Here is a 13,983-nt window from a genome sequence, read left to right on the forward strand (position 1 = left end):
AAGTGAGATATTGTGATTTGACTACAATTGATTGCCCGTGGGGGTCGGCTGATCTAATCCAGTTGTCCTAGTACATTAGGGATTAAGGGGAAATTTACCAATTCAATCCTGAATATATTATACGGATATAAATTCAGTCATATACTTTTCAAATTTGCCAATATAGTTCTAAACCTTTATGTGAATTTCCTATGTAGTCATTTCGACCAATTGCCGTCGAAAATCGTTGATGCGGCAGTTCATATGGGACATCGTTTCAAGTAAATTTGTCCACATAGGGCTATCGTCAATAACTAGACGCCACATCAGCAAGTTTTGGCATAAGGACTACATATATTTTACACAAAGATTTAGGACTAAATTAGTAAAATTGAAAAGTTGAAAACTGAATTGGTATTTATAGAATAGATTTAGGACTGAATTAGTAATTTTCTCAAGATTATTACAAATTCTTATAAGTTGTGGAGTGTATAAATAATTGGAAGACGTACAATTACTAGAGTGAATCCACGATCATTTTTTTTATCTAGAGGGAAAATCCTCACTTTCAACCTAGGAAGGACGCCTAGGGTTTGTTTGATAACGTTTATATTCCCGGGAACTATTTCTGTCCAGAAATAGTTTTTTCTAATTCTGTTCCCAGGAACAGTTTCTAAGCAAAAAAATGTGTTTGGTAATTATACAAAATTTCTATTCCCGGAATAGAAAAATGACCTTAAAAATTTCTACTCCCAATTTTTCATTTAATTATAAAATGTTAGTGGAGACTTAATAATTCTTCATGTTTAGATAAAATTAGAGTAGAAATAGAAATAGAATATATTATGATATAAATTGGATGACCTTAATACAATCATAAAAAAAATTACTCCTTATAGACAAAGCAAACACCGGGTGGTGGTTGAGAAAATTACAGTTTAGGGTTTATAAGTTTAGTGTTTTAGGGTTTCGGGTTTGGATTTTAGAGTTTCGGGTTTTGAGTTTTGGGGTTTTAGGATTTGGGGTTTGTGGTTTATGATTTTAGGATTTCGGGTTTAGTGTTTTTGGTTTTGAGTTTTGAGTTTGGGGTTTTAGGGATTTAGGTTTTGGGTTTTAGGTTTAGGGTATATGGTTTAGGGTTCAGAATTCAAGGTTTTAGGGTTTAGTGTTTCAGGTTTGGGTGTAACAGTCTGAATTTTCGATCCTTTTTCCCGGGATTTAGGAAATGAATTTGACCAATGCGCTATAGTGAGATCTCACCCGGGAACCGCGCATTCTCGGGATGCTAACCTTAGGGGTAGGGCTATTACGGGATTGAGTTCGCACGACCAAAGAACTCGACCTGGGTTCGATCTTTGACTATATGGATTGACGAGGGAATATTTTGAGCCAACCGAGACCGGTCTATTTGATTGATCGTGTCCGAAGGGCACTAGTGACAGACCCTCGCAATTATATGACGATCGAGGTCGCCTTGGTTCGAGCAAATTTAAACGTGATTTGACTTAGTGTCGGTCACGGGTCGAGAGCGCGTAATCCTAATGAGCCACCCGTTAGCAAGAGATAAGCTAAAGTCGCGATTGGTCAATTTTAGTCATTTCTTGGACTTCGGGCCCGGGAATCGAGAATTTTGAAAGTGACAATTTTGAGCGGCCGATGAAGTTTTCGGCTTGGCCAACCTTGGGGCCACCCATTTCTGCAAAAAAAATAGATTTCGGTCCGGGGCCGGAAAAATTACGGTTTTGCCCCTGTGGACACCGATGTTGGATTTTGAGGTCGTTTGAGGTTATTTTTCGAGGCCAAGGTCATTTTAGAGTGGCCACGCATATTTGGAGTGGTTACGGCCAAAAATTAGAATTTCGACAAAAATTGGAAAAATAATATTATTTTATTCCCGGAACTTCGCAGTCGATTTTCGAGGACTTAGAAAGTGAATTTCGCGATTCTGACGCCATATTATGTTGGCCACGCACATATGGAACACGTATGTGCGAAAATTGGAATTTCGCCCCTGGACCGGAAAATTACGATTTTGCCCCTAGGCCTATTTTTGGGTATTCCGAATTTTGTGGATTTTGGAAATTGAATTTGGGGATTAAGTGTGGATAAATATCAGCCCCAAAATATTGGACAAAAACGCCCTTAGATATTTTGGTTTGGAAGAATGTGGACCAAGTGTTTTAGGGGCAAAATTGGAATTAAGAAAAAAATTGGTCAAACCTTGGACCAAATATTTAATTGTTTCTCTCCTCTCTCTCTCTCTCTCCTCATTCCCTCTCTTCTCTCGGCAGCCCCCCCCCAACAGAGAACTCTCTCCCTCTCTCCCTCACCAAAAATCCTCTCATCTCTCTCTCGGCCTTGGACCGCCGATCATCGCCGGAGCATCGCCGGAGCAAGCCGCCACCGCCGATCGCCGCCGGCCAGCCGTTCCCCCTTGCCGCTCTAGCCGAGTTAGTCTAGAGTTCGGGTAAGTCGCGATCTAATCCCTATTTAGGACGTCGGGTATTTTCGGACTCGTCGGGTATGGTTTAGAGGATTTAGAGGTTGATTAAGGTGTCGATAATGGTTTTTGGTGGTTGATCGTGGTTATTGGTGGCTGATCATGACTATTAGCGGTTGTTGCGGGTTGGATTAGACGTCGGGAAATGAGTTTAGGCGGTTGGAATTCGGTAGAAGTCGGTTCGGGTTTGAATCCGTGAGGTTCGGGGTGAATCGCGGATTCACGGTTACTGTACCCGCTCGGTTTGATATTTTTGTAGAAAATTTTGTGGGCCGAATTTGAGGAAAGTTTCTTCATGAAAGTTGTTTCCAACATCTTGAGGTATAACATATTTTAATTTGGGGATTTTTGGAAATCATTTGATGCCATTCGGAAGTCCATCTTTGGACCGAAATAAAACTGCCCGATTTACTGTTCATCTGACCTTCGGGTCTGTTCGAATGTTTATAAATTTTTCCAGGCCTATTTTCAAAATACTTCCTTCACAAAAGTTGTTGGGGACATTCGTGGATATAACATATAAAAATTTCAAAGCTTTTGAAGGTGATTTGGGTGTTGAAATAAATGTATTTTGAGGACAAAACGGTCTGTTTGAGCGAACTGATTTTGGTCTGACTTCGAGGGACAAAAAGTCTTGGTTGTAGATTGAACCGAATTTCGTGTTCTTCATGAGAAATGTTGATCAAGATGTTTTTTATGACATATCCAAAATTTAGAATTTTTGAAGTTGGTTTACTATTTATTTCAAATGGATTTCTGTCACTGCGCAACTGCCCAGTTTGGACCCGATTTTTACATATTCTCGGTTTTTCTCTCTCTCGAGAATTATTCAGTGTTATCGTGGCATTTTGATGGGTAGTTTGATGCTTGAATGAGCTCGTATGTGTGATTGTGTGGCTGTGAGGTGTGGTGGCATGATTGCGCATTGAGTTCGCGTGCTAAGCTTGGGTGTTTGTGTGGTGTTCGCGTGATGAGGATAGGTAATTGTGAAAAATGTGTGCGAGATGTGAATTTGTGTGTGACCGTGTGTATGTGTGGTCGTGTGGTACGTGTGGAGAGTGTGGAACGAAGGTACGGGAATGTAGGATTGATGGGAAAAGTGATACCCTGAGGCGTGTTCGTTTACGCGGGGTAGGATTCCGTCCTGAGGCGTGTTCGTTTACGCGGGACGATGCCGTCCCTGACGAGGTGACGATGCCCGGCCCGACGGGGTGTCGATGCCTGACGAGGTCAGAAGACCGTTGGCCTGATGCGTTTTACGCGGGCGCGGTAGTGGTGGAAAGGTTGAGAACGAGCGGGATTTGGCTTGACATGTGAGGATTGTGAAAGTGATGCATGGTGTGAGTTAGTGTGCGAGTGTGTTTGTATCGCGTGATACAGTGCGCGATTATGGGGTAAAATCTGCTAGGCATGGTATGGGACGTGCCCAAGTAGGTTTTGCTTTATAATCGAGGCACGCGCGCGGCTGTGATGTACTGCTGTGGTATGATTGGCGTGTGTATTGATATGTGGAAAGTGTGTGATGGCATGTGTGCAAGAATTGTATGTTGGGATTGTGGGCTAACGTGCATGGTGCGTATGCAGAGAGTCCAGGTATGTGTGAATGTTTGATTGCTGGTTGTGTGGTTGTTTGGTTGCGTGTTTGAATGTGTCTGGAATTACGTGATAGCCTAGGTGGGGCTTAGGTTGTGACTTATTGAGATGTGATCTCATGGTTGTTTCAACCAAACCATTTCAGAGCCCCTGCCTGAATGTCGAGATTGAGGTCGACTCGGAGTCGTCAGGTGAGCAGACAGCTGCGGAGGATTGAGGTGGTGATGCCGAGGACAGTGAGTCAGAGTGGACGCCTTCGAGAGGGCGTAGGGGATAGTTCTGGGAGGAGGATGCGCCCCATTTTTGGATAGTGCTGACCTAGAGAGCTGATCTTGATATTTTGGTGGTTTGGAGTTTATAGTTCGGTGTGCTTATAAATTATTTTGTGGTTTGTATTGGCGGATGATGTAAATATTTGGAAGTGTAATATATGCTTGGTGGTTTGACGATTTGTTCCTTCCTGGTGTTCTCCAATTTTAATGTCCGGGATTTTTTATTGCTTCCGCCGCGAGTTAACTCTGATGGATCGTTGGGTCGGCGACGTTATTCCTGGGACGTCGCACTCTGTTCGACCGGAGGCGGGATGTCGCGGACTCGACGGGGGTTCGGGGCGTGACATTGGGGTTGAGGGTTTAGGGGTTTGGGGTTTGAGGATTAGGGTTTGGGGTTTTAGGATTTCAGGTTTTGGGTTTCAAGTTTTAGTTTTAGTGTTTAGGGTTTAGGTATTGAGATTTAGGGTTTAGGGTTTTAAGGTTAATGTTTAGGGTTTCAGGGTGTTGGGATTTAGGATTTAGCATGGGAATATCTTATGAAAGAAAAAGAACTGATCTTTTTTCTTTTTTATTTTTCTTTTGTTCCCGAGAACAACAAGTAGATTTTTTTTTCTTTCTTGATTCTGTTCCAAATCTATTCTCTAGCCACTTACTTTTCTATTCTAAGGAACAAAAAATTTGACTGACGTTACCAAACGGATTTCTATTCTTTTTTTGTTCCGGGAAACAAAACAAGAGAAAATCTGAAAATCTGAAGCGTTACCAAACAGGCCCTAAGGTTATGGAAGTAGAATGTTTTCAACCGAGAGCGAGTATGTGGCACCAGATCGTCCCATTGGTGGCTCTATCTCAAAAGTGATTCAACTAAGATCGAGAGACCATGAAAATCATTAGTTTGGCTTATCTTACACAACTCATTGCGTAACCCTAGTTCTAGAGTGCATCTACCATAATTTCTTGTATGAATTTTGAACCTCTGGTTGGGTCGATAGACATCGGCTCCGGCAACCCTATTACTGTTTCTATAAGATTTTGCGGGACCACTACCAACTGATCTAAAAACTTAAACTGTTAGATAAATGTGTGATTTAATATTTAAATATTCTAAACACTTCCACCCACATGTAAGGGGCTCTGATACCATGCAAAATTTTGTGGAAACACTGTGAACTATTCTAAAAGTTTAAGCTGTTAGACAAAAGCGTAATATTTAACTTTTAAATATTCTAGCAATATCCAACATTCGAAAAATTACAAAGGCTAAATCACGTGAAACAAAATCACATTATGCAAAGTAAAAGCAAACCCTTTACGTAACTCTATGGATAATTTATGTCCCCATAAACAAAACTCGTAGATATTGTATATAAGGCGGTCCTTGTCAATGGTCTTAGAGTTTGCGCATTGCCAGATATTAGTGGAGAAGCCATTTGCTAATCGTCAAAATGGGAAATGTATAAGGCACTTTAGTCTCTTTTTAACCATATCTTATCTCTTTTAGCCCTACACTATCTCCCTTTAAAAAAATAATGCTATACAAGATAGTGCAGCCTTTTTATCAACTTAAGGTTCTTATCATGTATGCACTAGGGATTTCCATTCATCTCTGTCTCTTCAAATATGTATATGTTGATTACGGGGCCATCGTTTTATTATTCCTTGAAAACCCTAAAGTGCACTACATGTGGTTGTTGTTTTTCCGCTTTAAAGTTTAGTCAATCGACCTCTCGATTCACAATTCGTTTCCATTATAATAATTTATCATTCTGGGAAATGATATCTTAGGTAGATGGATCTTGGAATCAAGTGCAATGCAAAAAGGCGGATGCTGATCTTCACCAGACGGCTTTTTCTGTGGGAATCGATGCCCCACTGTCTTGCTTTATGTTCGTCCATTTAACTTGGTTTGTCATTTTATTTATTGCCCGATAACCATTACAGAGAGATAGAGCCGAGAGTGCACTAACATTTTTTATTTCAAATTGAGAAAAAAAGTGTTTCTACTAAAAAATTTCAGCCGCACCGGGGCAGCTCAGCCAATGTCAATACATCTTTTTTGCCCGTAGTCTTTTGTATAATTTATTGGCCATAATCAATATGGATATATATATATATGTGCGCGCACGCACTTGTTCTGTGCTGCTTTTAAGGAAAAGTTGAGGTGTTAGTTGGCCCTTCTATGATCTCACGAAGGAACAATTTTCGGTTATACCACATTGTACCGAATTTCAAATTGACATAATTCTTGTATAAATTAGTATCATACCACATACCGTTAGACATATCAATGTATTTTTTTGTGATACGAAACTTTTGTAAGAGTTACAACAAAAACGAACTTAAATATGGTAGGGTACGATGAGGGATCAATGTTTGTGTTTGCTTTTTGTATGATGCCTGCATGATCAGGGAGAAGTCAATGCATGGTTTCTAAATCATTTAGATCAGGTATATCTCCACTATTACTGTCATGACCTTACCTCGGGGTGCACCACCTAGGGATTCGGCTAGTGGATTGTTAAGCATAGACTTAACTTAGGTTATTCTAAGCCCATATCAATTCGTGACTTATGGTTCAAGTTCTTAACAAGCAAATGATTTTCAATTAGGAGTCACCACTAATCAGTTTATGGTGGGTCAATTAGAAACCCAAATAAAGTATAGGGAGATATACTTTATTCCTACGAACCGAAGATATATGCAATGACGTGCAAAGTATGATATGGGATTCAATGGACCTAACATACGAACTATATGACATGCAATTAAAAGACCTAATTCTGATGACGAGCATGTGATGTATTTTTGTATTTTTCATTAAAATTTGTAATTAAAAATGCCCAATAATTAAACATGTAATTCTAAACTAAAGAAAATTAATTAACCTATTCTAAAGCAATGTTTTTGGTATTTTTTTATTAAAATTCGGAATAAATAAATAACCTAAATTAAACATGCAACCAATCCTAGAAAAGACAATTCAATTTAATCTAAAGTGAATTCTTTCTGATATTTTCCATGGAAATTCGGAATTAAAAATTACCCTAAATAAACTATCATAATCAGGATAATGTCTAAATTAGACTAGGACATAAATTACTTTAAATCCTACTTTAAATTGAAAAATTATCCTATCTTTCTTGTATATATTCAAAAGCAAATCTAAATTATTCTATCCTATTGAAAGAAAGTTATCTAAATATACCCTAAGCATGCAACATTATTCTCTAAGAAATCAACTAAAATTCTAACTAATCTTTTTTGGATTTTCATTAGAGAAAAAAAAAATCAAACAAGAGATAAACACCACTATTGAATGAATCCTCGCAATCCACAAGATTTGCTTTAACTTTTAAATATGGAAAAAAAGATATAAACCAGCAATCATATTCAAATAGTTATGGATATTGATGGAAGGTTCCTCGTTTAAATTTAGAATCGATATAAAAACAATCATTGTATTCAAATAGTTGTGGATAGAATGAAAGATCTTCCGTACCACCAAGTATCGTATCTCATAGTTAAAGATCGGATCGTCATCTCAACACGTTATTGGGTTAGGAAAATTTCCTCAACTTGAGGTGATTTTTAAATCTTGCTGATATGCATAATAATTCAAATATATATCGAAAAATTCCATAGACTATAACAATATCATCCACATTAGGCATTTAAATATTTAAAACAACATCGAATAATAATCTTACCTAATTTGCAAATAACTTTCAAATTCAAACTTGACTCTAGATCGGGATTGCAAATCATGAGATGACCAAAGGTGGTGGACTAGCGGTGGTGACGACGGGGCTGATTGGCTTGCGGTGATGAGGGTCGGCCAAGCTAGCCGCGGTGGGGACGACTAGGATGACGGTTCTCAGCTGGAAACCTACAAAACAGAGGCACGATCAGGGCTAAGGCCTGTCGGAGGGGTAGGATCACAGCTGCGGTAATCCATCGGTCATCGAGTATGGTGGCAGTAATGGTTGGAGTTAGGAGTAGTAGACATCAACATCGCTAGGCAAGGCTCGGCAGAAGCAGCAACGTCGGGGTGGCAGCAGCGGCTATCGTCGTTAAGGGCATCGACAGTAGACGCTGTGGGTGTAAGGCAACGTCGAGATCGGCTTAACGAAGCGGCAGCACAGGCGTCGCGACGGCAGCAACTAGAGTCGTCGCGGAGGGGGCAACTAGCATCGGGATTTGCTAGGGCAGTATGGACTTACAGCCACAGGTCCAGCCGTGAAGAAGGTGACGGTAGTGAAGGCGAAGTGGGGCTCGGCCACAAGAGGCTCCGCTGGTTTCTCTCTCTCTCTCTCTCTCTCACCGCCTCACGTGTTTCGCTCATGTGATTTTCTGAATTATGATTGCTGACATCGAATTAAGAGGCATAACTATCTATATATAGTGTTAACCTAAGTTAATCTTATTGTTGTAGGCTTAAATTAAGCCCATTTTTCCAATGTGATGGGCTTTAATAACCTAAGGTCAACTTGTAATTAAATTCCAATGGGTTAAATTATAATCAAATTAAGCTCAATTAGGATTGTCTTGCCTTGTAATTTTTTACCACAATGTCCTCTAGCCTAACCAAATTTTGCTTGATGTGTGGGCCAAGTTTGCGCAACTAATTTGAGTATAGGGATATGTTGACTGAAAGTCCTAAAACTTATCACCAAAGTGCATTTGAGTCCTAAAACTTACAAAAAGTGCAATCAAGCCTTAAAACTTGTCAAGTTGGTGCAATCGAGTCCTAAAGTTAACACCGTCAATTTGTCTAACGGAAAATGCTGGCATAGCATTTTTAAATCAATTTATCTCTCCTACGTGGCATTTATTATTATTCTTCTTCTTTAAATATTATTTAAATTAGATTAAAAAAAGTAAAGAAAGCTAAAATTTTATTTAAAAAAACAATAATGGAAGAAAAAGGAAGCCTCACCGATGGGACGCTACCACCGCCACCTATTGCCCGCCCTGGGCGAGGATGGCCAGCATTCGCGACCGGCGACCATCAGCCACCTCGGGGAAGGTCTCACTGGCCCTCTCATGGGGCAGCATGGCTCGCCCAGATCTGGGTGCTGCCTACCCTAGCCAACCTCGGCGAGGGCCGACGATGCTTGCTAGGCCTCATTGGTCTGAGCGACGGTCGGATTCATCCAAATCTAGGTGAGCCTCGCTCGGGCCTAGCAAGGGTCGCCGGCCAACAAGGCCTCGCTCGAGGCCGACAAGCGTCGGCTGCCCTCGTCCAAGGGCGATGGGAGCAATAGCAGCGCCTTACTAGCGAGGCCTCCCCTTTCTTTCTCTTTTCATTGTTTTTTTTGTAAATAAAAATTTAGCTTTTTTTTAGTTTTTTATTTAATTTAAATAAGATTTGAATGAGAAAATAATAAATGCCACGTAGGAGAGAGAAATTGATTTAAATATGTCACGTCAGCATTTTCCGTTAAACAATTTGACAGTGGTAACTTTAGGACTCAATTGAACCAAGTTGACAAGTTTTAACTTTTTGCAAGTTTTAGGACTCAATTGTACTTTGATGACAAGTTTTAGGACTTCTAGTGAATATATCCCTTGAGTTTATTTGCCACCGCCAGTCCAATGCAATTAAATTATATGATTCTAAACTATATGCTATGCAATCTAATTTTAATATATTTGGTTAGGGGTTAAAAAAGAAACCCTAATTTTCTATGCAATTAATTTCTAAATAAGGCACAAAAATTTAGGTGTCAACAATTACTTTTGCGGAACCCCACTATAGAGCCCTCATGATCAATGGTGAAGATGAATATAGCTTACGTGGTCTATTGACCCCTAAATGTTTATCGTGAATGGGGGAAGGAAAGCAGTGAAAACATAATTGAACGAAAGAAAAACAAGTTAGTTATGTAAGCATCGATAAATATTTCCTTATAAAGTCTCCATGGCAAAATTTTGGTGGCAAAGATATGAAGAACTATTACATAAGAATAATTACACTTGGATATAGTGTGCAACATCCCTAATATCACATCAGCTAGAAGAAACCCTGTTAAGTGATTCATAAATAAACACTCACCCCCAAGTTATTGCCATCTTGTGTGATTACTTCAGGTTCTCTTTTTGGAGATTTGATCCACACGAAAATGGCCAAATTGTTACACGGTGTGTACTCAATTTAAGTAAAACGAGTAAAACAACCTTTTAAGGTGTGGTCAAGTACAAATAGAACATGGACATTATAAGTCCTTTAACTTTTGTTCAATATGCATTGTCACTATATCAATTGATTTAATTAGACCCATAAACTTCCATCTGATATGCAATTGCTCAAAATTTCAATAGATTCAACGAGGTTCACCAAATTCTTCATACTTGTTACTAATAGGGACGTCAGTGTTGCTTTTATTCTTCTTGTCTCTAAAGAATTTTTGTGGGATAAGTATTTCTAAAATCATCGCTAAGTAGGGTAGCTTTAATGAGAGCTTCTATTTGCAGAGACTAAAACAAAGAACAAGCATGAATATTAATAAGAGACGAATTCGAGGATAACATCGTATACTAGAAAAAAAGTTGAAGGACGTGATTTTAAGAAATTGAAAGCTCAGGGCACCCTGAATAAATGCTCAGTGACTTACTGTATCATTATCCCAACAGAAAGGCACATCATAGAATTTGTTAGAGGGGAAAATATAGTACTCTCTGAAGTTAATAATGAACATCGAAGTGCATAATGTTTAGAAAATAGCTTTTTCAGTTCTCAGCTTTCATTTTTGTGATTAAGTGTAAGATTTTTAGACAATTGCCAACTGTTCTATAAGATGAAAGCATGGTTTAATATTTTAAATATTCTAATACTGCTCCTCATGCTTAGTTTGATCTTTTTGCCTATTACTAAGGATGGAAATATTTGATTGTGGAGACAAATATGGTCCGGAGAGATTTGAACTCAGAACCTCTTGCTTTTATACCATGTGAGAATTTAAGACCACTGCTAACTGTTCAAAATACTTAAACAGTTAGATGAAAGCGTGATTTATTATTTTAAATAGTCTAACATTCAGTCCCTAACTGAAATTTTAGGCAAACGGAGACTAGATTGAGTAGTTAAGTTCTGAAACTTGCTGAAATAAAGTTCAGCAAAGAGAAATCACAAGTGCAAAAGTGTTACATTGGTAGAACTTAGCACTAGACCGTTCGGGCTACATCGTATTCGGCCAATTCCTTTGGTAAGTTGATTGGGTAGATAGCTTCATTATGGGCTTTGCTTTATACTTCTTTGACCAAGCCTATCATGCCCCGAACCCCCATCGTGTCACGCCCCGCTCTCCTCGGCGCGCCACATCCCTCGCGAAGGTCGATTCGTGTGCGACGTCCCGGGACGCGTCGCCGACCCAACACCCAACACAGAGATTTAAAGCACATGCGGAAGTAATTAAAACCACCCGTACAAAGATAAATACACAACCAAGGATAGCCACAGAAACCAACAACAACGATTGCACTAATACTGGAAATCATATACAATATTCATATACAACCCGATCATCAAAAATCAAAAGCGGGTCAAGGCCACTACTGACAAAAAGGGGGGTAAGTGGCTCGGCGGTCAAGCATTATATCTAACCGGGGCTCCTTCCAAAATGTATCGGTACGCCTGTCATCTTCAAGGCCGGGGGTCTGAAAAATTGATTTTCAACAACAGTGAGAATGAATCTCAGCGAGTAGGTTCCCTAAACCTAAGCTAGGCTAACATGCACCTCCTGACGAGCACTAAACAACACACCAATCAAGCCATAATTGACTTAGGCCCTCGGGCCCAAATCCAATACTCACCTTGCCCTGCAAGTTAGGCACTTACAATTCAAGAATAAAACATAGGACCCAAACGCAACACATGCGCACATTACTTGGTCACAACGCATGTCATGCTTATGCTCGTGCTCATACGCGTGCTCACGCCTCATCAATGCATTTTCGCACGCTTGCACTCAGCACACTTGCCATTTATCAATTTCTCCTCCAACCCGCGTTAAACGCATCAGGTCCGACCCGCGTAAAACGCATCAGGTCCATCACTTCGAGATCGATCTCTAGCCCGCGTAAAACGCATCAGGCTCATGGCACAACACCCGCGTAAAACGCATCAGGTTTGGCCATCTTCCGGTAGACCGGGCATCGTCCCGCGTAACACGCCTCAGGACGGGTTCACTACCCCGCGTAAAACGCATCAGGGTTTATTGTGATCACACATTCACAAGTACCAATTTTCATCTGAACCCCGCGTTAAACGCATCAGGGCATTTTAGGTGATCACAATGCACATGTCACTCGAGCACACTTGTAAATGCAAATGCCGTGCCAATGCTCGTGATGCAAACTCATGGCCATAAACTTCACACTCGGGCATTCACGATTTTCACAATGAGCATTCAATTGCACAACGCCACTTATTCAATTCACCACATAATATGCTCAATTCAATAAATCACAAGCCCAAGTAATCAACCATCCATTCCAGCCATGGCACAAACTTGGCACATAATTTACGCATACAAATCACACAATTGAGTCAACATCAATTCACGCACTTGAGGCCCGGCAAGAGACTCCATTCTTAGTCACACTAGGCACGTGACACGGCACCACAAAATTGATCACAACCCAGTACAAGTCAGCCACTTAGCCCGCCAACCTAAACATTCCCGATAATCACACAATTAACCTCCAAATTGATCGCTCATAGACCAATTCAAACCCGGTATGGACAGCCACCAAACAAATCGTCCTAGGCCAACAAATGTTCTCAAAACACTCCATTTGACTCCCCAAAATATCACTCAAATCAGCCACCATGAGGACCAAATGAGGCGCGCACTATAATCCACATTTGAACCCGAAATTAACCCCAAACTCGGGCCGAATCATTCCAATACTTTCAGCCTTCATGCAGCACATTCCAAGTCATTACACCTCATTAAAATGATCCCGTTAGACCACCAAAACCGCCATGAAAACAGCCGCTATTCGGTCTTCAATTTACACCCGCCAAATTCACAATTTGTACCCGAACCAAGGCGTCAACGTTCAGCCACTATCCAGCACACCACAGACCACTAAACCTCGATTAGAACATCATGCTAACCCACCGAATGCGCCACAACATCAGCCCTTAACAGCCTCCACAAACTAACCCCCAAATTGATCGCGCCTTGTCCGATTCAAACCCGATATGGACAGCCCCCACACCAGTCCCTCTAGGCCATTAAATATCCTCAAAATGCTCCATTAGACTCCCCAAAACACCATTCTAGTCAGCCACCACAAGATCGAATAAGGTGCATACTATAATCCCCATTTCAAACCCGAACTTTCCCGAACTCGGGCCATTCCGATCCAAACCTGTCCAGCCAATGTACAGCGCCTCTCGGGCCACTAAACCTCCATTAATTCATCACACTAATTCACCGAATCCGCCACAATGACAGCCCCTAATCACCTCCACAATTTAACCCCCAAATTAACCTAATTAAACCCTAAAACCCATCTAGAAACACACATTAGTCTAATTAGGGTTTAGGGTTGTACTCACTTGGATTCCTAGGCTCCAAATAGGGCTGAGCAAGTGGCAATGGCGGCTGGACAGCGGCGGATCCGCGCCAG

At 40.6% G+C, this 13,983-nt stretch overlaps 1 long non-coding RNA gene across 1 annotated transcript; it reads left to right on the forward strand.

The window, feature by feature from the left end:
• The first annotated feature begins 2,272 nt into the window (after window positions 1-2,272).
• LOC130140187 (uncharacterized) lies at window positions 2,273-4,528 on the forward strand. Its single transcript, XR_008818201.1, has 2 exons — window positions 2,273-2,446; window positions 4,218-4,528. It is a non-coding gene; the product is annotated as an uncharacterized LOC130140187 (long non-coding RNA).
• Window positions 4,529-13,983: the final 9,455 nt, after the last annotated feature.

This window comes from Syzygium oleosum, unplaced genomic scaffold (assembly GCF_021117445.2).
Source record: "Syzygium oleosum isolate NSW1041296 unplaced genomic scaffold, Sole_v2.1 Sole_v2.16, whole genome shotgun sequence".
Taxonomy (NCBI): domain Eukaryota; kingdom Viridiplantae; phylum Streptophyta; class Magnoliopsida; order Myrtales; family Myrtaceae; genus Syzygium; species Syzygium oleosum.